The sequence below is a fragment of the Lathyrus oleraceus genome, chromosome 3 (genome assembly GCF_024323335.1).
Source record: "Lathyrus oleraceus cultivar Zhongwan6 chromosome 3, CAAS_Psat_ZW6_1.0, whole genome shotgun sequence".
Taxonomy (NCBI): Eukaryota; Viridiplantae; Streptophyta; class Magnoliopsida; order Fabales; family Fabaceae; genus Lathyrus; species Lathyrus oleraceus.
In genome coordinates this window covers 533,422,691-533,448,000 of record NC_066581.1, presented here as the reverse complement: position 1 = coordinate 533,448,000, position 25,310 = coordinate 533,422,691, and the positions used below count along the sequence as shown (strand labels likewise).

Genomic DNA, 25,310 nt, shown 5'->3' with positions numbered 1-25,310 from the left:
CATAAAGGTCAATGCCACTCTTTTATGCTTATAACATCATGCGTTTTTATAATTCCGTCTTTTTGTTTATTCTAAAATGTTACTCTTTTTATTCCCCAAAATTATTTTGAAGTGATAACTAACTTGTTCGTCTGAGTCTTTGTAGGAAGGTATGTACGCTCTTGTCATGAATAGATCAAAATGAGTCTTGTGGTCATTTAAGGCAATGTTCTTCTATGGCATCTGTTCATTTGATTTTTAGAATGTATCCTAAGTGATTGTTTTGTTACAAATAGAAAATAATGTACAAATCTATAAAAAATATTGGGCTGTTTCTGACACTTTCTTTTTTATATTATACGGGTAAGGGTTGTATTGTGTTTTGATTTCACTGTTTCTTTTGGTCATATTTGATAGGGAGAGCAGCAATTGAGGTTACAAATGAAGGTGTTGATGCTGCAGGGCATACAATTGGTACATCTTTGGAGGTCATTTCCAACTTAGAGGAAGGTTCTCAACCCCAAGAGTACGATCAAACCAACATCACTAGCTAAAGATTATTTTGAATCCATAACTAACTTGATCGTCTGATACTTTGTAGGTACCACACCTTTAGCTAGTGATGCTGGTTTCCTTTGCTGTGATAATGTCAGACTTGAGGCCCTTAGAGGTAATGTTCTTATGTTTGCCTATTTTAATTTGGTTTGATTTGTTTGTGCTCAACAGATTATTAAGGTTCATTCGTTGATTTCGTTTATTAATATGTACAAGTTTTATAAAAACGTGAAGCCTTTTCTTGACTTGAACATTTTTTTAGATATTATTCAGGTTTTTTTTTTAACTATACAATGATTAAATGAACTTATTCTTTGTCTAAATTCAATATTTCTTCCATATTAAATCTGGCTGCCTTACTTCACTTGTTCAATTTATTTTTTCTTAATTTATAGTAATTTGTGACCTTTTCCATGAGATATAGAAAGTAATGCAGGGAACCTTTGATTTGGAAGCATAATTCGGTCTGCACCCCAACTATTTTTCATATAGAGTTTCATGCATTACATTAGATTAAGTCACATAAATTTGTTAATTAATCTATAGAACCTACACCTCCGATCAAAGGTGTGTCCAATGTCAGACACGTGTTGGTTTCTGTTTCTGACACTGACTTACCACATTCAAATTATTTATCTTTTAAAATTAATACTGGTGTTGACGTGTCATTCTCGTGTCCCATACTCGTATTGTATAAAAAAGTTTGAAATCCATAGATGAAATTTCCAGTGCCTTGTTCTGGTCATTGTTATCCATATGTGGTAAATGTGTCTTTAATAGATATTTATGTACATCAACATGAAAATTTGCATATTGTTTATAATTCATTTCAGATCCTAGTAATTTCCAACTATGACTATCAAAATCTTTTTATTGGGACTTTAGATAAAAAGTCATCCTGCATATGTTCTGATTTGTACAAATTTGCTGAAGTGGTTTTCCTTCTATTGTGGTTGCAGGGATTTGTCATCGTCTCAGTTTTATTCGATACAACATCTTGCCCTCATACACCTTCACAAAATGGGGTAGCCAGACGTAAAAATATGCATCTTGTAGTAACCGCTTGGACCTTACTTCTCTATGGTAATGTTCCATTCTGATTATGGGGGATATTATGCTAATATGGCATGTTACCCTATAAACCTGATGCCCTCGTCTGTCCTTAACAACAATATCCCTCATTTAATTTTGTTGTTTCCTTATTCCCCCTTCACCCAATTCCTCCTCGTGTCTTCGAGTCTACAATATTTGTTAAAGTAAATGCTCGTGACGGTGACGGTACGGTGATCGCCCATGGTTCTCTTTCTCTCTCTTCCAGGTTACTCCTACCCTATCTCATATCGAAACATTGGGGACAATGTTCGGTTTAAGCGCGGGAGGAGATTTTTATCGTTTTTTATTGTTTTTCTTTATTTTTAGTATGTTTTGTGCGTTTTTAGTTGTTTGCTTTTCCTTTCAATAAAATAACATGTGTTTGACGAGTCATCTGTGTAGTGTATCCGTATTTCTTCCATTTCTTTAATCTTACCAAAAAAAAATTGTGAGCACAGAAAACAGTGCATCTTGAATATTCAGGCTATAAGACAGGTTTATGACGAGATTTAAAAGATTTAGGAAAACTTTTTTTAAAAACATGTATTGTCTTAACACCGTAGGGTTCATGATTATAAGAGTCTATCCCGATAACCCATATGCTGTGGCCCTAATTTTTGTTCCAAAAAAGTCCTTAAGTAGTTTATCCTTACAGTCAGCTCCGGCTTAAGCATGCTCTACGTAAGGTACCGATGAAAATAAGTGAATGATCACAAAAAAATTTCCTGCTTTGTTCTCAAGTCATATGAAAATTCGGGCTAGGTGACTCTCACACGGTCATTTAACCCAGTAAAATAAAGACATATGCGAAACATGCAGAAGAAAAAAAAAAAAATATATATATATATATATATATATAAGAATATGCCTATTGTTGGTTGGTTCAGAGGTATCTGGTACTGAACTTGGTAGGGTGGATTACGATCCAATCCCCCACAACTGCAAATTGGGTTAAGTAAATGGGTTACACCAACTTATGTACCAGAGTCCCATGCTTAGAAAAATAATTCCTGCTTTGTTCTTAAGTCATATGAAAATTCGGGCTAGGTGACTCTCACAAGGTCATTTAACCCAGTAAAATAAAGACATATGCGAAACATGCAGAAGAAAAAAAAAAAAAAATATATATATATATATATATATATATATATATATATATATATATATATATATATATATATATATATATATATATATATATATATATATATATATATATATATATATATATATATATATATAAGAATATGCCTGTTGTTGGTTGGTTCAGAGGTATCTGGTGCTGAATTTGGTAGGGTGGATTAGGATCCAATCCCCCACAACTGCAAATTGGGTTAAATAAAGGGGTTACACCAACTTATGTACCAGAGCCCCATGCTTAAGAGCATAATCACTAACCGGTCACTTTACTATGAGTATGTACGGATAACGGGCTTAATGTGATTGCACCTGAATGAAAAGGACTTGATGAAAACGAAAAGAATGCCTAGGTATGGTGGGGTAATGTGGATTGATTTGTATTAGAGTGAAAGGAAGGAAGGAGAGAAAAGAGAGAGAGAGAGAGAAAGTGGATCTGAATTCTGTTATGTATTGATTCTGTTTGTTATATATTTTTATTCTGTTACAGTGAATAGGATATATATAGGTATTATAACCTGTGCCACTACTGGACTTAACCTACACCACACACACTAACTAACTACACGTTAGTTATGATGACATGGCACTCTAGAATATACACTAATACTCCCCCACAAGTTCAAGGTGGCTGCAAAGTCAGGCTTGAGGCAGACAAGTTGAGCTTGCTTCTGAGCTCCAGAAATCTTGAACTTCAAAGACTTCCCATAAAGGTCAGTGTCACTCTTTTATGCTTATAACATCATGTGTTGTTATAATTTCGTCTTTTTGTTTACTCTAAAATGTTACTCTTTTTATTTCCCAAAATTATAACTAACTTGTTCGTCCGATTCTTTGTAGGAAAGTATTTACGCTCTTGTCATGAATAGATCAAAATGAGTCTTGAGGTCATTACAGGTAATGTTCTTCTATTGCTTCTTTTCATTTGGTTTTTACAATAAATGCAACGTGATTGTTTTGTTACAAGTAGTAAATACTGCACAAATCCATAACAAATATTGAGCAGCTTCTCGCACTTTCTTTTTTATATTATAATGATAAGGGTTGTATTGTGTTTTGATTTCACTGTTTCTTTTGGTCATATTTTTTGGGTTATATTTGATAGGGAGAGCCAGCCGTTGAGGTTACAAATGAAGGTGTTGATGCTGCAGGGCATACAATTGGTACATTTTTGGAGGTCGTGTTCAAACTTAGGAAGGTTCTCAACCCCAAGAGTGTGATCAAACCAACATCACTAGCTAAAGATTATTTTGAATCCACAACTAACTAGATCGTCCGATGCTTTGTAGGTACCACACCTTTGCTATGACCATGTCAGTCTTGAGGTCCTTAGAGGTAATGTTCTTCTGTTTGCCTCTTTTAATTTGGTCTGATTTGTTTGTGCTCAACAAATTATTCAGGTTCATTCGTTGATTTCATTTATTAATGTACAAGTTCTATAAAATCGTGGAGCCTTGTCATGACTTGAACATTTTTTCAGATATTATTCAGGTCTTTTTTGAACTATGTAATGATTAAATGAACTTATTCTTTGTTTAAATTAAATATTTCTTCCATATTAAATTTGGCGGCCTTAGTCCACTTGTTCAGTTTATTTTTCCTGAATTTATAGTAATTGGTGACCGGTTCCATGAGAATAGAAAGTGATGCAGGGAACCTTTGATTTGGAAGTATAATTCGGTCTGCATCCCAGTTATTTTTCATATAGAGTTTCATGCATTTCTTTAGATTATATCACATAAATTTGTTAATTGATTTGTAGTATCTACACCTTCGATCAAAGGTGTGTCCAATGTCAGGCACGTGTTGGTTCCTGACACTGACACATCCACATTCAATTGATTAATTTTTTTAAATTATTACTGGTGTTGACGTGTCACTGTCGTGTCCCATGTCCGTATTGTATATGTTAATTTATTAATTAGTGCGTTTCAGGGATTTGTCATTGTCTCAGCTTTACTCGATACAACATTGCTACAGTTCATTTAAAATTATCCATCTCCTTCTGCAATCTATAAGAAAAATTGCACGGTTGACTTAATATACCCTTGTTATGGTTTTATGGATAATCTCTCAATATTTGAATATGCAATTGTAAACTTGTCATGATCTGCGGGAGAATATATAAGATACTATGTTCTTTTATTTACAATATTATTTTGAATTCATAACTTGACCGTCGGAGTTTTTGCAGGTACCACACCTTTGCAGTGTCATACTATGTTCATGAGTATGATGAAACAGAAAGGAAATGGTAGGAAGTTTGGTTTGCTGTGATCGGTTCCATGAGATTTAGAAAGTGATGCAGGGACGCCTTTGATCATGCTCAACAAGCTGCTAGAGTTTTCAAGAACAGAAACAGCCTGCGGTCTACCCTATTGGAAGCACCATCCGTTCTTCAACCCAACATACGAGTGGATGAGTGTCATTGACTCGGGCCTGCTGGAACATTGGAATTGGCAGAGGGTGAAAATGTTTGGTGACAACTGGTTCCTAGTGATTCGGTTAATCGAAGATGAAGCAAACGATGGAAATTGTGAGTTATTCTTCATCTATTTTAAGATTAAGAAACAAAAGATAGAGTTCTTAGATGATGAGATTCCCATGCTAGAGTTTTGCTTATAAGATTGTTAACCATTCCTAGAATTTTGGTTACAGTTACTTTGGCTCGTTCATCACGCTTCAGATTAATGTGAGCACCTCGCCCAGCACTGTACCTATTATCATCCTGGCTATATTCGTCGAGCCAATTTTCCTCTTCACAAGCAAAAAGCCACTTATCAATTCTACCGGTTACGTCTCTTCTGCTCAAAGCTTCATCTTTAGCTTTCACTATCTGTGCTTCAATGCTAGCTAATAATTCACAAGGATCAACCAGGCCAGAATCTATTAATGCACTAGCTTTCTCGGCAGCAGTACTTGTATCAGGTTCGATATGAGTCAATCTACATATTTCTTCTAACTCTGACCTCTTCTTAAAAACAAACAAGTTCTTTCATTCTACTTGCTTTTAGTTTCGCAAGTTTTTCCACTTCTGCCGAAGCCTTCTCTATCACATTTGTTGAAAGACCGCCTCTTTCGGTGTTTTCTTATGGCGAAGTTGCAACAATAGAAGTAATCCTCAGAAAAGTGTTCCTCTCTTCTTTTGACGTGTCCATCAAATTCCAAAGTTCGAATAGGTTAGCGACAATATCCTTCAACTTCTGTATTCTGACTTTTCTTTCGGTTTTTAACTTGAGAATGGTCTTCTCTAAACCTTCCAATGTGCTATTGCTAATATTAGTTGATTGCTCCACCTGAGTCCCGTGCAAGCTCGGATGTACATCGTCTACTGTTTGGCCGAAATCCAATCCAAGAACACCACAGAGAGTATGCACCTCATTAACACATTGCATCTAATTTAGTTGCTATGAATAATTAAGTAGGTGTTTGAATGCAATATAGAGAGAATTATATACATGAATGGTTAAAAAGTAAATAAATTGATACAAAAATGAAAGGATTACGGGGAAACCGGTGAATTTGTGGAAAATGTAGCTGAAGATGTGAAAAGGGACAAGTTGGTTGGTGAAGAAACTCCTTCCGTGTAAGATATGGGCGCCGGTAGATTGAGGGCGTGGTGGGTGGAAGTAAAGGAGGCGGTAGGCGGCTCTAAGGACGTAGGAATTGTTTCTTTCAAAGATTAAACTTAAAACTAGATTGGTACTATTTGAGAGGTATTGAATAAAACAATTGAAAATTTGTCATTTATTTAGAAAACACAACTAATACATTTCATTGATTAAAAAACTTGGAATTAAAGTCGTGCACTACTCGCAGCTACCTTGGGAGGCTTTATTTGATGGAGAATGCATGAGCGGCTCAATATCTGAATTGATAGCAATATTTCCCATTCCAGTCGCCATGCCTCCCCCTCATCTTTGTCCTTGGTCTTCTGGTCAGGAGTAGCAGTTGTTGTTTCTTGATCAATGATAAACCCCCGGCTGGCTATTGGGAAATATTCCAAATTCATCTTTCTCAATGCTCTTACGCGTGGCAAGACACTTGTATTATATTTAATGTGGTTTACAAGCTCCTTTGGGATTGGTGAGCTGGAAAATATATATGCCTTCTTGTATAGAGGCTTTCCTCCAGACATATCAGACAAGCATATGCCTACATCCTCTTATGAAGTCTGGATGAAATAACAGGATCCAATGATGGTAACGGTTGTTGTCGAAGCTGCAGGTTATCAGAAGGTACAGTGAGAAAGAATCCAATCAATGATAGGGATTTTGTGGCGAGACTGATAGCTGAAGTAACCATTTCGAAACACTGTATTTGCCTGCACAGAGTCCGTAGAAGTGCCATCATGATTGACAGTTGAGGACGACCGGCTTATCATATTATCTATAAGCAGCTATACGCTTGTTCAGAGGAATAGAAATGTGTTGATGCTTGATTCACTTCCAGGCCACTTAAAATTGCAGCAGAGAGAGCAGTTACGATCACTACGCGCTTAGCCTTGTTTTCGTCTGTGTCGGATGGGCTGGTTTGCAGAATTCTGGTAACGCGACCACTGTCATGCTTACGCAGGAAATCATAAGGCTCCTGTTTGACATGCTTGGTTTGCTAATTTGGTTTGGAGAATATGGACTGAGGTAAAATGTCGCAGTTATCCAGACAGCTGGTGTAGCCGCCGTAGGATCTGCCGCTTCAGCATCACTGCTAGTTGCCGACCTCGTTGTTTATCGTCTTGCAATTGCAGGTGGATCCTGCTGCACTTTGTTGCTGCATTTTGTCAACGACCATGCCTTGTTCTGCATGTTCTGCTATTGGTGTTTTGTACATGGCCATGAGGTATCACAACTCAGGCAATCCCTTATATTCTTTGCATCGAGATCCGTAAGCGTCGTGCCAATGTGCTCCGCTCAGTATCACTCCTCCTACGAAATGCTTGGAATAATTAGGCGAGCCCAAAGTTTCTGAACGACAGTGAGTCCAGGTTCCTCCAGACAAGTTCTCAAAGAAGATTTTGTAGGCAAAGTTGATTCATACCATGCAAGCTCTTTGGTGAGCTTCAGAATTGCCGCATTTTCTGTCTCAAAGACAAAATTTGCATCATCAACAGCATCGCCGGCATCGGCCAAAGAGAATTAGGTAGCATCAGCAGAAAACTCCTCAATCGCCTGACGAATAGTTCTGAAGTTTCCAGTGGGCTTGGACATTTTCTCAGAATTGAGCATTGTTAGAAGTTTTTTTATGCAGGAAATTGGTTCGTGGCTTTTCTGTTGTTTACGACTTTGATGCATCTTTTCCGTTATGCTGCACGTTTGCTGCGATATTGCATTTGCGGTTTTCTGTTTTGCATCACCGTTTATCGTAACTAGATCGTATTGATGCCGCTAGCTTGGCTTGTTGGTTGTGTTTTGTTCAGCTGCTTTGGCTTGGATGGCAGCGCGTGCTTGTCGGCAATGCTGATGCATTACCGTCGGTTTTCATTTCCGTTTGAATTGTCGGCTAGTGGTTGTTGTTGTGGCATTATCGACGGAGACTAAGCTTGAAATTGAGTAACTGCGGAGACTTCCATACCATGAAAACCAGCACTGAAAGATGTACCAATATTGGATTGGATGCCAAGCATCAGGAGGGAGGCACCATCCATGACTCTGTTTCTAAACCTCTTCAATCTGTCCATATTTTAAGCAAACTTCCTCCAAAGTAGCATGCTTTATAAGACAACAACCTTGATGCCGTCCAGTTTTTCTATCCTTGATCAGGGCGACCCTAATCACATTCCCGTGTTCCTTAAACAAAGTACAAATATTTTTCTTAGTTTGGAAAAATTTCCAAAATGGTATGTGTTTAGTAGCTTCTGCATGGTGTTGCAATGTCGTCGCTTGAATGGATGGCTAGATTATCCTAATTGTTGTTGTAGCTGGGAGAAGGCCTTGTTTCCATCAATGTCTATTTGGTGATAGTGAAATACTTCTGCCATGGGTTCTTTGTGAAGTTCTTGTTATGATAAATTCTTGCACGGATACTGTTATGCTACTATTGGTTTGACATGGTTCGCTAGTGAATTGCGAGGTGATATTGTCAGTCTGTTGTCATGTTGTAGATGTTCATGCAATGCAGGTTTGTTGCTTTTCTGTTGCAAACTAATTCCATGCCTTGGCTCGAGGAAGGTGTCGCATGATTGTTGGCAGGTTGAATGGTTTTTGTGGCAGGGTTGTAACATGCTTTATGATGAGGTATTATGTTGCTGATTTGAGTTGATCTCGTTCATGGAGGGCTGGAATTGCTAAAATTGATGATGGTGCTGCTCCTCAAGCCAACACCATTGTAGAACATCATGGGCAATGAACACAAGTTTGTCTCTTCGTCAGAATTTTCAACTTTAGATAACTTTGAAATAGTTGAAGTGATTGAATCCTTCTCCACCATTTCTTGGATGCTTGCTGGACATAATTGGGAACTGAAGGATTTATCTAACAATGATGACAATGTCAAAAGTGATTGCTCTGATGCGAAAGATGGTCTTGAAGATGTAGATGGATGAAGAAGTCGCTTTGGAATGTGTTGTGCCGCTAGGGAACGCACATAACTCAGTGACTTCACAATAGCCTCGGAAGCAAATTCAGATATGGGCAAAGGAGATGTATTTTTCAGTGTTGTTGATGTACAAGATTGTTGGTTAAAAGAACTTGACCATGGTTGATTCAGGTTTTGTTACGCCGTCGGCGCGCTTACGGCAGCAGCGTTTGAGCTTGCGGCTCTTGATGTTGTGGTCGCTATTTTTCCGGTTTTGTGGCTTGGCAGTGTGCGTTTTCTACTGCCTTTTGGTGGCTGAGAAATATCTAATTCGTTTTTAATTTCTATTACTTGATGTCGCAGTTGGCTGTGTTATTTTTGGACAAAAAGCCACCATGAACGAGTTTCCTCCCAAGTCTATGTAGTTCACATCACACCAATGCGTCACAGAAAGTGAGCATATTAGTAGCTGTCAGTTTGCCCGATAAGTAGCGAGTGAGCTTCTCTCTCATGGTAAAGGTAGTATGATTGACGGGAGTCTCGTTTAAGATCCGGTGGGCCACCTACTATGGTTTCCGCTATCGGGCCACCCACCATTTATTTCCACGCTGCAGAAGTCCAGTCCTGGGTGTGAGGGGGTTTGTTAAGAGTCCCACATCGGACAATATATGGCCTAAACATGTGTTTATAAGTGGGGGCAGTCCTCACTCTACTAACCGTTTTTGTAGAGTTGAGTTAGGCCCAAACCACACATTCTTAACAGTATTATATAGAGATTTTAAGTGCCTTGTCCGGGTTATTATTATCCATATGTAGTAACCGTGTCTTTAATAGATATTGATGCACATCAACTTGAAAAGTTGCAAATTGTTTTTAACTCATTTCAGATCCAGTAATCTCCAATGCCGTTGTTGGAATTCTTGTTGGTTTAGTTACTAGCCATGATGGTGGTGTTGAAAACGTAACATTTATTGTAGGAAATAAATTTTTTGCAGTTACTGAATATGATTCCGTTTTGTATGACTTCCAAATCATATTTTCTGATTTGTACAAATTTGCTCTAGTGGTTTTTCTTCAATGAAGCTACAGCATGGCTACAGATCATTTAAAATTAGCCATCTTCTTCTTGTGTCGTCTATAAGAAAAATTGCACGGTTGACTTAATATATCCTTGTTATGGTTTTATGGACAATCTTTCTCAATTATTATTATTTGATTGTGCAATTGTGAAGTTGTTATGATCTGCCTGTGATTAGTATGTTCTTTTATTTACTAAAATTATTTTGAATTCATAACTAACTTGATCGTCGGAGTTTTTGCAGGTACCGCATCTTTGGTGTGTCATGCTATGCTCATGAGTATGATGAAACAGAAAGGAAATGCAACATCTTAAAAACATGGTAGGAAGTTTACCTTTGATTTGAGCTGCTGGCCATGCTTAACAGTCCGGTCTTCAACCGAGCTAAGTGAATGAGATTCATTGACATGGGGGGCCTTCTGAAACATTGGAAATGGGCAGAGGCTGAAAACTTTGGGTGTCAGGCTGTGTTTGAAGTGGGGAGTCATGCCTCAAATATAAATTCTGGTGTCCCTAGTGAAAGTTGAAGCAAAACATTGGAAATTTGAGTTGTTCTTCATAATGCCTATTAAGCTCACGAGATCTTGCGAAAGAAATGGGAGAAGGTGTGTAGAGAAAATAAAAGGCGGCGAGGGGACTGGGTATATAAAATTTGAGAGCTTTCAACTTAGCTTTGGTTTGGTACTGGCTCTTGAGGTTACATGTAGAAAAACAAACTCAGTTTTTGAAAACCAGAATTTCATGTATATGGACCCAACATATTATTCAAACAAGTTTATTTGAACAGTAATATATAAGACAATTATTGCCCTTTTGTAATTTGTACAAGTAAAGTGTAAACTTTGAATTTTGTTTGAAATCGTGATTTCCGTTTTTGATTTGGTTCTCACAATATAGATAATGCATTCATAGAAAGTAAGTTACTTTAACTTGTTGGTATCTTCCAAAGGTAATTAGAAATAGGATGTTTGGTTCAGTAGCACTTTCTAACTGTATCTTGTTCTTTTTCCTGTTTCAAAAGACTTCCCATAAAGGTCAATGCCACTCTTTTATGCTTATAACATCATGCGTTTTTATAATTCCGTCTTTTTGTTTATTCTAAAATGTTACTCTTTTTATTTTCCAAAATTATTTTGAAATGATAACTAACTTGTTCGTCCGAGTCTTTATAGGAAGGTATGTACGCTTTTGTCATGAATAGATCAAAATGAGTCTTGTGGTCATTTAAGGTAATGTTCTTCTATGGCCTCTGTTCATTTGATTTTTAGAATGTATGCTAAGTGATTGTTTTTTTACAAATAGTAAATACTGCACATATCTATAATAAATATTGGGTTGTTTCTGACACTTTCATTTTTATATTATTCGGGTAAGGGTTGTATTGTGTTTTGATTTCACTGTTTTTTTTGTCATATTTGATAGGGAGAGCAGCAATTGAGGTTACAAATGAAGGTGTTGATGCTGCAGGGCATACAATTGGTACATCTTTGGAGGTCATTTCCAACTTAGGAAGGTTCTCAACCCCGAGAGAATGATCAAACCAACATCACTAGCTAAAGATTATTTTGAATCCATAACTAACTTGATCGTCCGATACTTTGTAGGTATGACACCTTTAGCTAATGATGCTAGTTTCTTTTGCTGTGATCATGTCAGACTTGAGGCCCTTAGAGGTAATGTTCTTATGTTTGCCTCTTTTAATTTGGTTTGATTTGTTTGTGCTCAACAAATTATTTAGGTTCATTCGTTGATTTCGTTTATTAATATGTACAAGTTTTATAAAAACGTGAAGCCTTTTCTTGACTTGAATATTTTTTCAGATATTATTCAGGTTTTTTTTGAACTATGCAATGATTCAATGAACTTGTTCTTTGTCTAAAATCAATATTTCTTCCATATTAAATCTGGCTGCCTTACTTCACTTGTTCAGTTTATTTTTTCTGAATTTATAGTAATTTGTGACCTTTTCCATGAGATATAGAAAGTGAAGAAGGGAACCTTTGATTTGGAAGCATAATTCGGTCTGCATCCCAACTATTTTTCATATAGAGTATCATGCATTACATTAGATTAAATCACATAAATTTGTTAATTAATCTATAGAACCTACACCTCCGATCAAAGGTGTGTCCAATGTCAGACACGTGTTGGTTTCTGTTTCTGACACTGACTTACCACATTCAAATTATTTATTTTTTAAAATTAATACTGGTGTTGACGTGTCATTCTCGTGTCCCATGCTCGTATTGTATAAAAAAGTTTGAAATCCATAATATAAAATTTCCAGTGCCTTGTTCTGGTCATTGTTATCCATATGTGGTAAATATGTCTTTAATAGATATTTATGTACATCAACATGAAAATTTGTATATTGTTTATAATTCATTTCAGATCCTAGTAATTTCCAACTATGACTATCAAAATCTTTTTATTGGGACTTTAGATAAAAAGTCATCCTGCATATGTTCTGATTTGTACAAATTTGCTGAGGTGGTTTTCCTTCAATTGTGGTTGCAGGGATTTGTCATCGTCTCAGTTTTATTCGATACAACATCTTGCCCTCATACACCTTCACAAAATGGGGTAGCCAGACGTAAAAATATGCATCTTGTAGAAACCGCTTGGACCTTACTTCTCTATGGTAATGTTCCATTCTGGTTATGGGGGATATTATGCTAATATGGCATGTTACCCTATAAACCTCATGCCCTCGTCTGTCCTTAACAACAATATCCCTCATTTAATTTTGTTGTTTCCTTATTCCCCCTTCACCCAATTCCTCCTCGTGTCTTCGAGTCTACAATATTTGTTAAAGTAAATGCTCGTGACGGTGACGGTACGGTGATCGCCCATGGTTCTCTTTCTCTCTCTTCCAGGTTACTCCTACCCTATCTCATATCGAAACATTGGGGACAATGTTCGGTTTAAGCGCGGGAGGAGATTTTTATCGTTTTTTATTGTTTTTCTTTATTTTTAGTATGTTTTGTGCGTTTTTAGTTGTTTGCTTTTCCTTTCTATAAAATAACATGTGTTTGACGAGTCATCTGTGTAGTGTATCCGTATTTCTTCCATTTCTTTAATCTTACCAAAAAAAAATTGTGAGCAAAGAAAACAGTGCATCTTGAATATTCAGGCTATAAGACAGGTTTATGACGAGATTTAAAAGATTTAGAAAAACTTTTTTTAAAAACATGTATTGTCTTAACACCGTAGGGTTCATGATTATAAGAGTCCTTCCCGATACCCCATATGCTGTGGCCCCAATTTTTGTTCCAAAAAAGTCCTTAAGTAGTTTATCCTTGCAGTCAGCTCCGGCTTAAGCATGCTCTACGTAAGGTACCGATGAAAATAAGTGAATGATCACAAAAAAATTTCCTGCTTTGTTCTCAAGTCATATGAAAATTCGGGCTAGGTGACTCTCACACGGTCATTTAACCCAGTAAAATAAAGACATATGCGAAACATGCAGAAGAAAAAAAAAAATATATATATATATATATATATATATATATATATATATATATATAATATGCCTATTGTTGGTTGGTTCAGAGGTATCTGGTGCTGAACTTGGTAGGGTGGATTACGATCCAATCCCCCACAACTGCAAATTGGGTTAAATAAATGGGTTACACCAACTTATGTACCAGAGTCCCATGCTTAGAAAAATAATTCTTGCTTTGTTCTTAAGTCATATGAAAATTCGGGCTAGGTGACTCTCACAAGGTCATTTAACCCAGTAAAATAAAGACATATGCGAAACATGCAGAAGAAAAAAAAATAAATATATATATATATATATATATATATATATATATATATATATATATATATATATATATATATATATATATATATATATATATATATATATATATATATATATATATATATATATATATATATATATATATATATATATATATATATATATATATATATATAAGAATATGCCTATTGTTGGTTGGTTCAGAGGTATCTGGTGCTGAATTTGGTAGGATGGATTACGATTCAATCCCCCACAACTGCAAATTGGGTTAAATAAAGGGGTTACACCAACTTATGTACCAGAGCCCCATGCTTAAGAGCATAATCACTAACCGGTCACTTTACTATGAGTATGTACGGATAACGGGCTTAATGTGATTGCACCTGAATGAAAAGGACTTGATGAAAACGAAAAGAAGGCCTAGGTATGGTGGGGTAATGTGGATTGATTTGTATTAGAGTGAAAGGAAGGAAGGAGAGAAAAGAGAGAGAGAGAGAGAGAGAAAGTGGATCTGAATTCTGTTATGTATTAATTCTGTTTGTTATATATTTTTATTCTGTTACAGTGAATAGGATATATATAGGTATCATAACCTGTGCCACTACTGGACTTAACCTACACCGCACACACTAACTAACTACACGTTAGTTATGATGACATGGCACTCTAGAATATACACTAATACTCCCCCACAAGTTCAAGGTGGCTGCAAAGTCAGGCTTGAGGCAGACAAGTTGAGCTTGCTTCTGAGCTCCAGAAATCTTGAACTTCAAAGACTTCCCATAAAGGTCAGTGTCACTCTTTTATGCTTATAACATCATGTGTTGTTATAATTTCGTCTTTTTGTTTACTCTAAAATGTTACTCTTTTTATTTCCCAAAATTATAACTAACTTGTTCGTCCGAATCTTTGTAGGAAATATGTACGCTCTTGTCATGAATAGATCAAAATGAGTCTTGAGGTCATTACAGGTAATGTTCTTCTATTGCTTCTTTTCATTTGGTTTTTACAATAAATGCAACGTGATTGTTTTGTTACAAGTAGTAAATACTGCACAAATCCATAACAAATATTGAGCAGCTTCTCGCACTTTCTTTTTTATATTATAATGATAAGGGTTGTATTGTGTTTTGATTTCACTGTTTCTTTTGGTCATATTTTTTGGGTTATATTTGATAGGGAGAGCCAGCCGTTGAGGTTACAAATGAAGGTGTTGATGCTGCAGGGCATACAATTGGTACATTTTTGGAGGTCGTGTTCAAACTTAGGAAGGTTCTCAACCCCAAGAGTGTGATCAAACCAACATCACTAGCTAAAGATTATTTTGAATCCACAACTAACTAGATCGTCCGATGCTTTGTAGGTACCACACCTTTGCTATGACCATGTCAGTCTTGAGGTCCTTATAGGTAATGTTCTTCTGTTTGCCTCTTTTAATTTGGTTTGATTTGTTTGTGCTCAACAAATTATTCAGGTTCATTCGTTGATTTCATTTATTAATGTACAAGTTCTATAAAATCGTGGAGCCTTGTCATGACTTGAACATTTTTTCAGATATTATTCAGGTCTTTTTTGAACTATGCAATGATTAAATGAACTTATTCTTTGTTTAAATTAAATATTTCTTCCATATTAAATTTGGCGGCCTTAGTCTACTTGTTCAGTTTATTTTTCCTGAATTTATAGTAATTGGTGACCGGTTCCATGAGAATAGAAAGTGATGCAGGGAACCTTTGATTTGGAAGTATAATTCGGTCTGCATCCCATTTATTTTTCATATAGAGTTTCATGCATTTCTTTAGATTATATCACATAAATTTGTTAATTGATTTGTAGTATCTACACCTTCGATCAAAGGTGTGTCCAATGTCAGGCACGTGTTGGTTCCTGACACTGACACATCCACATTCAATTGATTAATTTTTTTAAATTATTACTGGTGTTGACGTGTCACTGTCGTGTCCCATGTCCGTATTGTATATGTTAATTTATTAATTAGTGCGTTTCAGGGATTTGTCATTGTCTCAGCTTTACTCGATACAACATTGCTACAGTTCATTTAAAATTATCCATCTCCTTCTGCAATCTATAAGAAAAATTGCACGGTTGACTTAATATACCCTTGTTATGGTTTTATGGATAATCTCTCAATATTTGAATATGCAATTGTAAACTTGTCATGATCTGCGGGAGAATATATAAGATACTATGTTCTTTTATTTACAATATTATTTTGAATTCATAACTTGACCGTCGGAGTTTTTGCAGGTACCACACCTTTGCCGTGTCATACTATGTTCATGAGTATGATGAAACAGAAAGGAAATGGTAGGAAGTTTGGTTTGCTGTGATCGGTTCCATGAGATTTAGAAAGTGATGCAGGGACGCCTTTGATCATGCTCAACAAGCTGCTAGAGTTTTCAAGAACAGAAACAGCCTGCGGTCTACCCTATTGGAAGCACCATCCGTTCTTCAACCCAACTACGAGTGGATGAGTGTCATTGACTCGGGCCTGCTGGAACATTGGAATTGGCAGAGGGTGAAAATGTTTGGTGACAACTGGTTCCTAGTGATTCGGTTAATCGAAGATGAAGCAAACGATGGAAATTGTGAGTTATTCTTCATCTATTTTAAGATTAAGAAACAAAAGATAGAGTTCTTAGATGATGAGATTCCCATGCTAGAGTTTTGCTTATAAGATTGTTAACCATTCCTAGAATTTTGGTTACAGTTACTTTGGCTCGTTCATCACGCTTCAGATTAATGTGAGCACCTCGCCCAGCACTGTACCTATTATCATCCTGGCTATATTCGTCGAGCCAATTTTCCTCTTCACAAGCAAAAAGCCACTTATCAATTCTACCGGTTACGTCTCTTCTGCTCAAAGCTTCATCTTTAGCTTTCACTATCTGTGCTTCAATGCTAGCTAATAATTCACAAGGATCAACCAGGCCAGAATCTATTAATGCACTAGCTTTCTCGGCAGCAGTACTTGTATCAGGTTCGATATGAGTCAATCTACATATTTCTTCTAACTCTGACCTCTTCTTAAAAACAAACAAGTTCTTTCATTCTACTTGCTTTTAGTTTCGCAAGTTTTTCCACTTCTGCCGAAGCCTTCTCTATCACATTTGTTGAAAGACCGCCTCTTTCGGTGTTTTCTTATGGCGAAGTTGCAACAATAGAAGTAATCCTCAGAAAAGTGTTCCTCTCTTCTTTTGACGTGTCCATCAAATTCCAAAGTTCGAATAGGTTAGCGACAATATCCTTCAACTTCTGTATTCTGACTTTTCTTTCGGTTTTTAACTTGAGAATGGTCTTCTCTAAACCTTCCAATGTGCTATTGCTAATATTAGTTGATTGCTCCACCTGAGTCCCGTGCAAGCTCGGATGTACATCGTCTACTGTTTGGCCGAAATCCAATCCAAGAACACCACAGAGAGTATGCACCTCATTAACACATTGCATCTAATTTAGTTGCTATGAATAATTAAGTAGGTGTTTGAATGCAATATAGAGAGAATTATATACATGAATGGTTAAAAAGTAAATAAATTGATACAAAAATGAAAGGATTACGGGGAAACCGGTGAATTTGTGGAAAATGTAGCTGAAGATGTGAAAAGGGACAAGTTGGTTGGTGAAGAAACTCCTTCCGTGTAAGATATGGGCGCCGGTAGATTGAGGGCGTGGTGGGTGGAAGTAAAGGAGGCGGTAGGCGGCTCTAAGGACGTAGGAATTGTTTCTTTCAAAGATTAAACTTAAAACTAGATTGGTACTATTTGAGAGGTATTGAATAAAACAATTGAAAATTTGTCATTTATTTAGAAAACACAACTAATACATTTCATTGATTAAAAAACTTGGAATTAAAGTCGTGCCTTCCATTAAAAAAATATAAGTTCTACCTAAATAAACTAAAGCTATGATTGGACTTAAATAGATAACTCCAAAGATATAAAACTAAATTAAAATAATTTTGTTCGTTCAACTATGAATATGCGGAAGATTAGGAAATAGTAAATGCTGATCTCTAATATAGCGAAGTGAGCAAGACTTTAGGAGGTAAATCCGGACTTTTTAGCTTTTTGAAGATTGGGAGATGGTTAAAGAGCCCAACATAGGACAATCGAGGGAATGAAAAATTAGTGTTGTATGGCTTTATAACTTAATGGACTAGCAAGAAGACACCTGGCCCGAAGTAGCTTTCAAGCAAGCTGGCAACTACGCTCCAAGCATAAGTCAGAGAATGCCCCAATACAATTCACACAGAAACAGTATGCATGTTGCAGGAACAATAACGGGGCAATTAACATGGAAAAACTCTGTCAAGGCACTACTCGCAGCTACCTTGGGAGGCTTTATTTGATGGAGAATGCATGAGCGGCTCAATATCTGAATTGATAGCAATATTTCCCATTCCAGTCGCCATGCCTCCCCCTCATCTTTGTCCTTGGTCTTCTGGTCAGGAGTAGCAGTTGTTGTTTCTTGATCAATGATAAACCCCCGGCTGGCTATTGGGAAATATTCCAAATTCATCTTTCTCAATGCTCTTACGCGTGGCAAGACACTTGTATTATATTTAATGTGGTTTACAAGCTCCTTTGGGATTGGTGAGCTGGAAAATATATATGCCTTCTTGTATAGAGGCTTTCCTCCAGACATATCAGACAAGCATATGCCTACATCCTCTTATGAAGTCTGGATGAAATAACAGGATCCAATGATGGTAACGGTTGTTGTCGAAGCTGCAGGTTATCAGAAGGTACAGTGAGAAAGAATCCAATCAATGATAGGGATTTTGTGGCGAGACTGATAGCTGAAGTAACCATTTCGAAACACTGTATTTGCCTGCACAGAGTCCGTAGAAGTGCCATCATGATTGACAGTTGAGGACGACCGGCTTATCATATTATCTATAAGCAGCTATACGCTTGTTCAGAGGAATAGAAATGTGTTGATGCTTGATTCACTTCCAGGCCACTTAAAATTGCAGCAGAGAGAGCAGTTACGATCACTACGCGCTTAGCCTTGTTTTCGTCTGTGTCGGATGGGCTGGTTTGCAGAATTCTGGTAACGCGACCACTGTCATGCTTACGCAGGAAATCATAAGGCTCCTGTTTGACATGCTTGGTTTGCTAATTTGGTTTGGAGAATATGGACTGAGGTAAAATGTCGCAGTTATCCAGACAGCTGGTGTAGCCGCCGTAGGATCTGCCGCTTCAGCATCACTGCTAGTTGCCGACCTCGTTGTTTATCGTCTTGCAATTGCAGGTGGATCCTGCTGCACTTTGTTGCTGCATTTTGTCAACGACCATGCCTTGTTCTGCATGTTCTGCTATTGGTGTTTTGTACATGGCCATGAGGTATCACAACTCAGGCAATCCCTTATATTCTTTGCATCGAGATCCGTAAGCGTCGTGCCAATGTGCTCCGCTCAGTATCACTCCACCTACGAAATGCTGGGAATAATTAGGCGAGCCCAAAGTTTCTGAACGACAGTGAGTCCAGGTTCCTCCAGACCAGTTCTCAAAGAAGATTTTGTAGGCAAAGTTGATTCATACCATGCAAGCTCTTTGGTGAGCTTCAGAATTGCCGCATTTTCTGTCTCAAAGACAAAATTTGCATCATCAACAACATCGCCGGCATCGGCCAAAGAGAATTAGGTAGCATCAGCAGAAAACTCCTCAATCGCCTGACGAATAGTTCTGAAGTTTCCAGTGGGCTTGGACATTTTCTCAGAATTGAGCATTGTTAGAAGTTTTTTTATGCAGGAAATTGGTTCGTGGCTTTTGTGCTGTTTATGACTTTGATGCATCTTTTCCGTTATGCTGCACGTTTGCTGCGGTATTGCATTTGCTGTTTTCTGTTTTGCATCACCGTTTATCGTAACTAGATCGTATTGATGCCGCTAGCTTGGCTTGTTGTTTGTGTTTTGTTCAGCTGCTTTGGCTTGGATGGCAGCGCGTGCTTGTCGGCAATGCTGATGCATTACCGTCGGTTTTCATTTCCGTTTGAATTGTCGGCTAGTGGTTGTTGTTGTGGCATTATTGACGGAGACTAAGCTTGAAATTGAGTAACTGCGGAGACTTCCATACCATGAAAACCAGCACTGAAAGATGTACCAATATTGGATTGGATGCCAAGCATCAGGAGGGAGGCACCACATCCATGACTCTGTTTCTAAACCTCTTCAATCTGTCCATATTTTAAGCAAACTTCCTCCAAAGTAGCATGCTTTATAAGACAACAACCTTGATGCCGTCCAGTTTTTCTATCCTTGATCAGGGCGACCCTAATCACATTCCCGTGTTCCTTAAACAAAGTACAAATATTTTTCTTAGTTTGGAAAAAATTTCCAAAATGGTATTTGTTTATCCTTAGGATAATCTAGCCATCCATTCAAGCGACGACATTGCAACACCATGCAGAAGGCCTTGTTTCCATCAATGTCTATTTGGTGATAGTGAAATACTTCTGCCATGGGTTGTTTGTGAAGTTCTTGTTATGATAAATTCTTGCACGGATACTGTTATGCTACTATTGGTTTGACATGGTTCGCTAGTGAATTGCGAGGTGATATTGTCAGTCTGTTGTCATGTTGTAGATGTTCATGCAATGCAGGTTTGTTGCTTTTCTGTTGCAAACTAATTCCATGCCTTGGCTCGAGGAAGGTGTCGCATGATTGTTGGCAGGTTGAATGGTTTTTGTGACAGGGTTGTAACATGCTTTATGATGAGGTATTATGTTGCTGATTTGAGTTGATCTCGTTCATGGAGGGCTGGAATTGCTAAAATTGATGATGGTGCTGCTCCTCAAGCCAACACCATTGTAGAACATCATGGGCAATGAACACAAGTTTGTCTCTTCGTCAGAATTTTCAACTTTAGATAACTTTGAAATAGTTGAAGTGATTGAATCCTTCTCCACCATTTCTTGGATGCTTGCTGGACATAATTGGGAACTGAAGGATTTATCTAACAATGATGACAATGTCAAAAGTGATTGCTCTGATGCGAAAGATGGTCTTGAAGATGTAGATGGATGAAGAAGTCGCTTTGGAATGTGTTGTGCCGCTAGGGAACGCACATAACTCAGTGACTTCACAATAGCCTCGGAAGCAAATTCAGATATGGGCAAAGGAGATGTATTTTTCAGTGTTGTTGATGTACAAGATTGTTGGTTAAAAGAACTTGACCATGGTTGATTCAGGTTTTGTTACGCCGTCGGCGCGCTTACGGCAGCAGCGTTTGAGCTTGCGGCTCTTGATGTTGTGGTCGCTATTTTTCCGGTTTTGTGGCTTGGCAGTGTGCGTTTTCTACTGCCTTTTGGTGGCTGAGAAATATCTAATTCGTTTTTAATTTCTATTACTTGATGTCGCAGTTGGCTGTGTTATTTTTGGATAAAAAGCCACCATGAACGAGTTTCCTCCCAAGTCTATGTAGTTCACATCACACCAATGCGTCACAGAAAGTGAGCATATTAGTAGCTGTCAGTTTGCCCGATAAGTAGCGAGTGAGCTTCTCTCTCATGGTAAAGGTAGTATGATTGACGGGAGTCTCGTTTAAGATCCGGTGGGCCACCTACTATGGTTTCCGCTATCGGGCCACCCACCATTTATTTCCACGCTGCAGAAGTCCAGTCCTGGGCGTGAGGGGGTTTGTTAAGAGTCCCACATCGGACAATATATGGCCTGAACATGTGTTTATAAGTGGGGGCAGTCCTCACTCTACTAACCGTTTTTGTAGAGTTGAGTTAGGCCCAAACCACACATTCTTAACAGTATTATATAGAAATTTTAAGTGCCTTGTCCGGGTTTATTATCCATATGTAGTAACCGTGTCTTTAATAGATATTGATGCACATCAACTTGAAAAGTTGCAAATTGTTTTTAACTCATTTCAGATCCAGTAATCTCCAATGCCCTTGATGGAATTCTTGTTGGTTTAGTTACTAGCCATGATGGCGGTGTTGAAAACGTAACGTTTATTGTAGGAAATAAATTTTTGCAGTTACTGAATATGATTCCGTTTTGTATGACTTCCAAATCATATTTTCTGATTTGTACAAATTTGCTTTAGTGGTTTTTCTTCAATGAAGCTACAGCATGGCTACAGTTCATTTAAAATTAGCCATCTTCTTCTTGTGTCGTCTATAAGAAAAATTGCACGGTTGACTTAATATATCCTTGTTATGGTTTTATGGACAATCTTTCTCAATTATTATTATTTGATTGTGCAATTGTGAAGTTGTTATGATCTGCCTGTGATTAGTATGTTCTTTTATTTACTAAAATTATTTTGAATTCATAACTAACTTGATCGTCGGAGTTTTTGCAATTTTCTGCGCGAACCGGGGGCAGGTGTGATCTTTTGGTACCGCATCTTTGGTGTGTCATGCTATGCTCATGAGTATGATGAAACAGAAAGGAAATGCAACATCTTAAAAACATGGTAGGAAGTTTACCTTTGATTTGAGCTGCTGGCCATGCTTAATAGTCCGGTCTTCAACCGAGCTAAGTGAATGAGATTCATTGACATGGGGGGCCTTCTGAAACATTGGAAATGGGCAGAGGCTGAAAACTTTGAGTGTCAGGCCGTGTTTGAAGTGGGGAGTCATGCCTCAAATATAAATCTGGTGTCCTTAGTGAAAGTTGAAGCAAAACATTGGAAATTTGAGTTGTTCTTCATAATGCCTATTAAGCTCACGAGATCTTGCGAAAGAAATGGGAGAAGGTGTGTAGAGAAAATAAAAGGCGGGGAGGGGACTGGGTATATAAAATTTGAGAGCTTTCAACTTAGCTTTGGTTTGGTACTGGCTCTTGAGGTTGCATGTAGAAAAACAAACTCAGTTTTTGAAAACCAGAATTTCATGTATATGGACCCAACATATTATTCAAACAAGTTTATTTGACAGTAATATATAAGACAATTATTGCCCTTTTGTAATTTTTACAAGTAAAGTGTAAACTTTGAATTTTGTTTGAAATTGTGATTTCCGTTTTTGATTTGGTTCTCACAATATAGATACTACATTCATAGAAAGTAAGTTACTTTAACTTGTTGGTATCTTCCAAAGGTAATTAGAAATAGGATGTTTGGTTCAGTAGGACATTCTAACTGTATCTTGTTCTTTTTCCTCTTTCAAAAGACTTCCCATAAAGGTCAATGCCACTCTTTTATGCTTATAACATCATGCATTTTTATAACTCCGTCTTTTTGTTTACTCTAAAATGTTACTATTTTATTTCCCAAAATTATTTTGAAGTGATAACTAACTTGTTCGTCCGAGTCTTTGTAGGAAGGTATGTACGCTCTTGTCATGAATAGATCAAAATGAGTCTTGTTGTCATTTAAGGTAATGTTCTTCTATGGCCTCTGTTCATTTGATTTTTAGAATGTATGCTAAGTGATTGTTTTGTTACAAATAATAAATACTGCACAAATCTATAATAAATATTGGGCTGTTTCTGACACTTTCATTTTTATATTATTCGGGTAAGGGTTGTATTGTGTTTTGATTTCACTGTTTTTTTGGGTCATATTTGATAGGGAGAGCAGCAATTGAAGTTACAAATGAAGGTGTTGATGCTGCAGGGCATACAATTGGTACATCTTTGGAGGTCATTTCCAACTTAGGAAGGTTCTCAACCCCGAGAGTATGATCAAACCAACATCACTAGCTAAAGATTATTTTGAATCCATAACTAACTTGATCGTCCGATACTTTGTAGGTATCACACCTTTAGCTAATGATGCTGGTTTCTTTTGCTGTGATCATGTCAGACTTGAGGCCCTTAGAGGTAATGTTCTTATGTTTGCCTCTTTTAATTTGGTTTCATTTGTTTGTGCTCAACAGATTATTCAGGTTCATTCGTTGATTTCGTTATTTAATATGTACAAGTTTTATAAAAACGTGAAGCCTTTTCTTGACTTGAATATTTTTTCAGATATTATTCAGGTTTTTTTTTGATCTATGCAATGATTAAATGAACTTGTTCTTTGTCTAAAATCAATATTTCTTCCATATTAAATCTGGCTGCCTTACTTCACTTGTTCAGTTTATTTTTCTGAATTTATAGTAATTTGTGACCTTTTCCATGAGATATAGAAAGTGATGAAGGGAACCTTTGATTTGGAAGCATAATTCGGTCTGCACCCCAACTATTTTTCATATAGAGTATCATGCATTACATTAGATTAAATCACATAAATTTGTTAATTAATCTATAGAACCTACACCTCCGATCAAAGGTGTGTCCAATGTCAGACACGTGTTGGTTTCTGTTTCTGACACTGACTTACCAGATTCAAATTATTTATTTTTTAAAATAATACTGGTGTTGACGTGTCATTCTCGTGTCCCATGCTCGTATTGTATAAAAAAGTTTGTAATCCATAATATAAATTTCCAGTGCCTTGTTCTGGTCATTGTTATCCATATGTGGTAAATATGTCTTTAATAGATATTTATGTACATCAACATGAAAATTTGTATATTGTTTATAATTCATTTCAGATCTTAGTAATTTTCAACCATGACTATCAAAATCTTTTATTGGGACTTTAGATAAAAAGTCATCCTGCATATGTTCTGATTTGTACAATTTGCTGAGGTGGTTTTCCTTCAATTGTGGTTGCAGGGATTTGTCATCGTCTCAGTTTTATTCGATACAACATCTTGCCCTTATACACCTTAACAAATGGGGTAGCCGGACGTAAGAAATATGCATCTTGTAGAAACCGTTTGGACCTTACTTCTCTATGGTAATGTTCCATTCTGGTTCTGGGGGATATTATGCTAATATGGCATGTTACCATTATAAACTCATGCTCTCGTCTGTCCTTAACAACAATATCTCTCACTTAATTTTGTTGTTTCCTTATTCCCCCTTCAGCCAACCTCCTCGTGTCTTCGAGTCTACGCTATTTGTTAAAGTAAATGCTCGTGACGGTGACGGTACGGTGATCACCCATGGTTCTCTTTCTCTCTCTTCCAGGTTACTCCTACCCTATCTCATATCGAAACATTGGGGACAATGTTCGGTTTAAGTGCGGGAGGAGATTTTTATCGTTTTTCTTTTATTTTTAGTATGTTTTGTGCGTTTTTAGTTGTTTGTTTTTCCTTTCAATAAAATAACATGTGTTTGACGAGTCATTTGTGTAGTGTATCCGTATTTCTCCCATT

The 25,310-nt window shown here is 37.1% G+C and overlaps 2 long non-coding RNA genes and 2 pseudogenes across 2 annotated transcripts; 2 read left to right on the top strand and 2 right to left on the bottom strand.

Moving 5' to 3' along the window:
* Window positions 1-2,894: 2,894 nt before the first annotated feature.
* On the top strand, window positions 2,895-4,046 carry LOC127128749 (uncharacterized). Its single transcript, XR_007806019.1, has 3 exons — window positions 2,895-3,476; window positions 3,604-3,660; window positions 3,869-4,046. It is a non-coding gene; the product is annotated as an uncharacterized LOC127128749 (long non-coding RNA).
* A 1,280-nt stretch (window positions 4,047-5,326) lies between these two features.
* On the bottom strand, window positions 5,327-6,158 carry LOC127132006 (65-kDa microtubule-associated protein 6-like; annotated as a pseudogene).
* Window positions 6,159-15,041: 8,883 nt separating this feature from the next.
* LOC127128752 (uncharacterized) lies at window positions 15,042-15,533 on the top strand. Its single transcript, XR_007806022.1, has 3 exons — window positions 15,042-15,094; window positions 15,303-15,395; window positions 15,487-15,533. It is a non-coding gene; the product is annotated as an uncharacterized LOC127128752 (long non-coding RNA).
* Window positions 15,534-16,759: 1,226 nt separating this feature from the next.
* Window positions 16,760-17,591, bottom strand: LOC127132005 (65-kDa microtubule-associated protein 6-like; annotated as a pseudogene).
* Window positions 17,592-25,310: the final 7,719 nt, after the last annotated feature.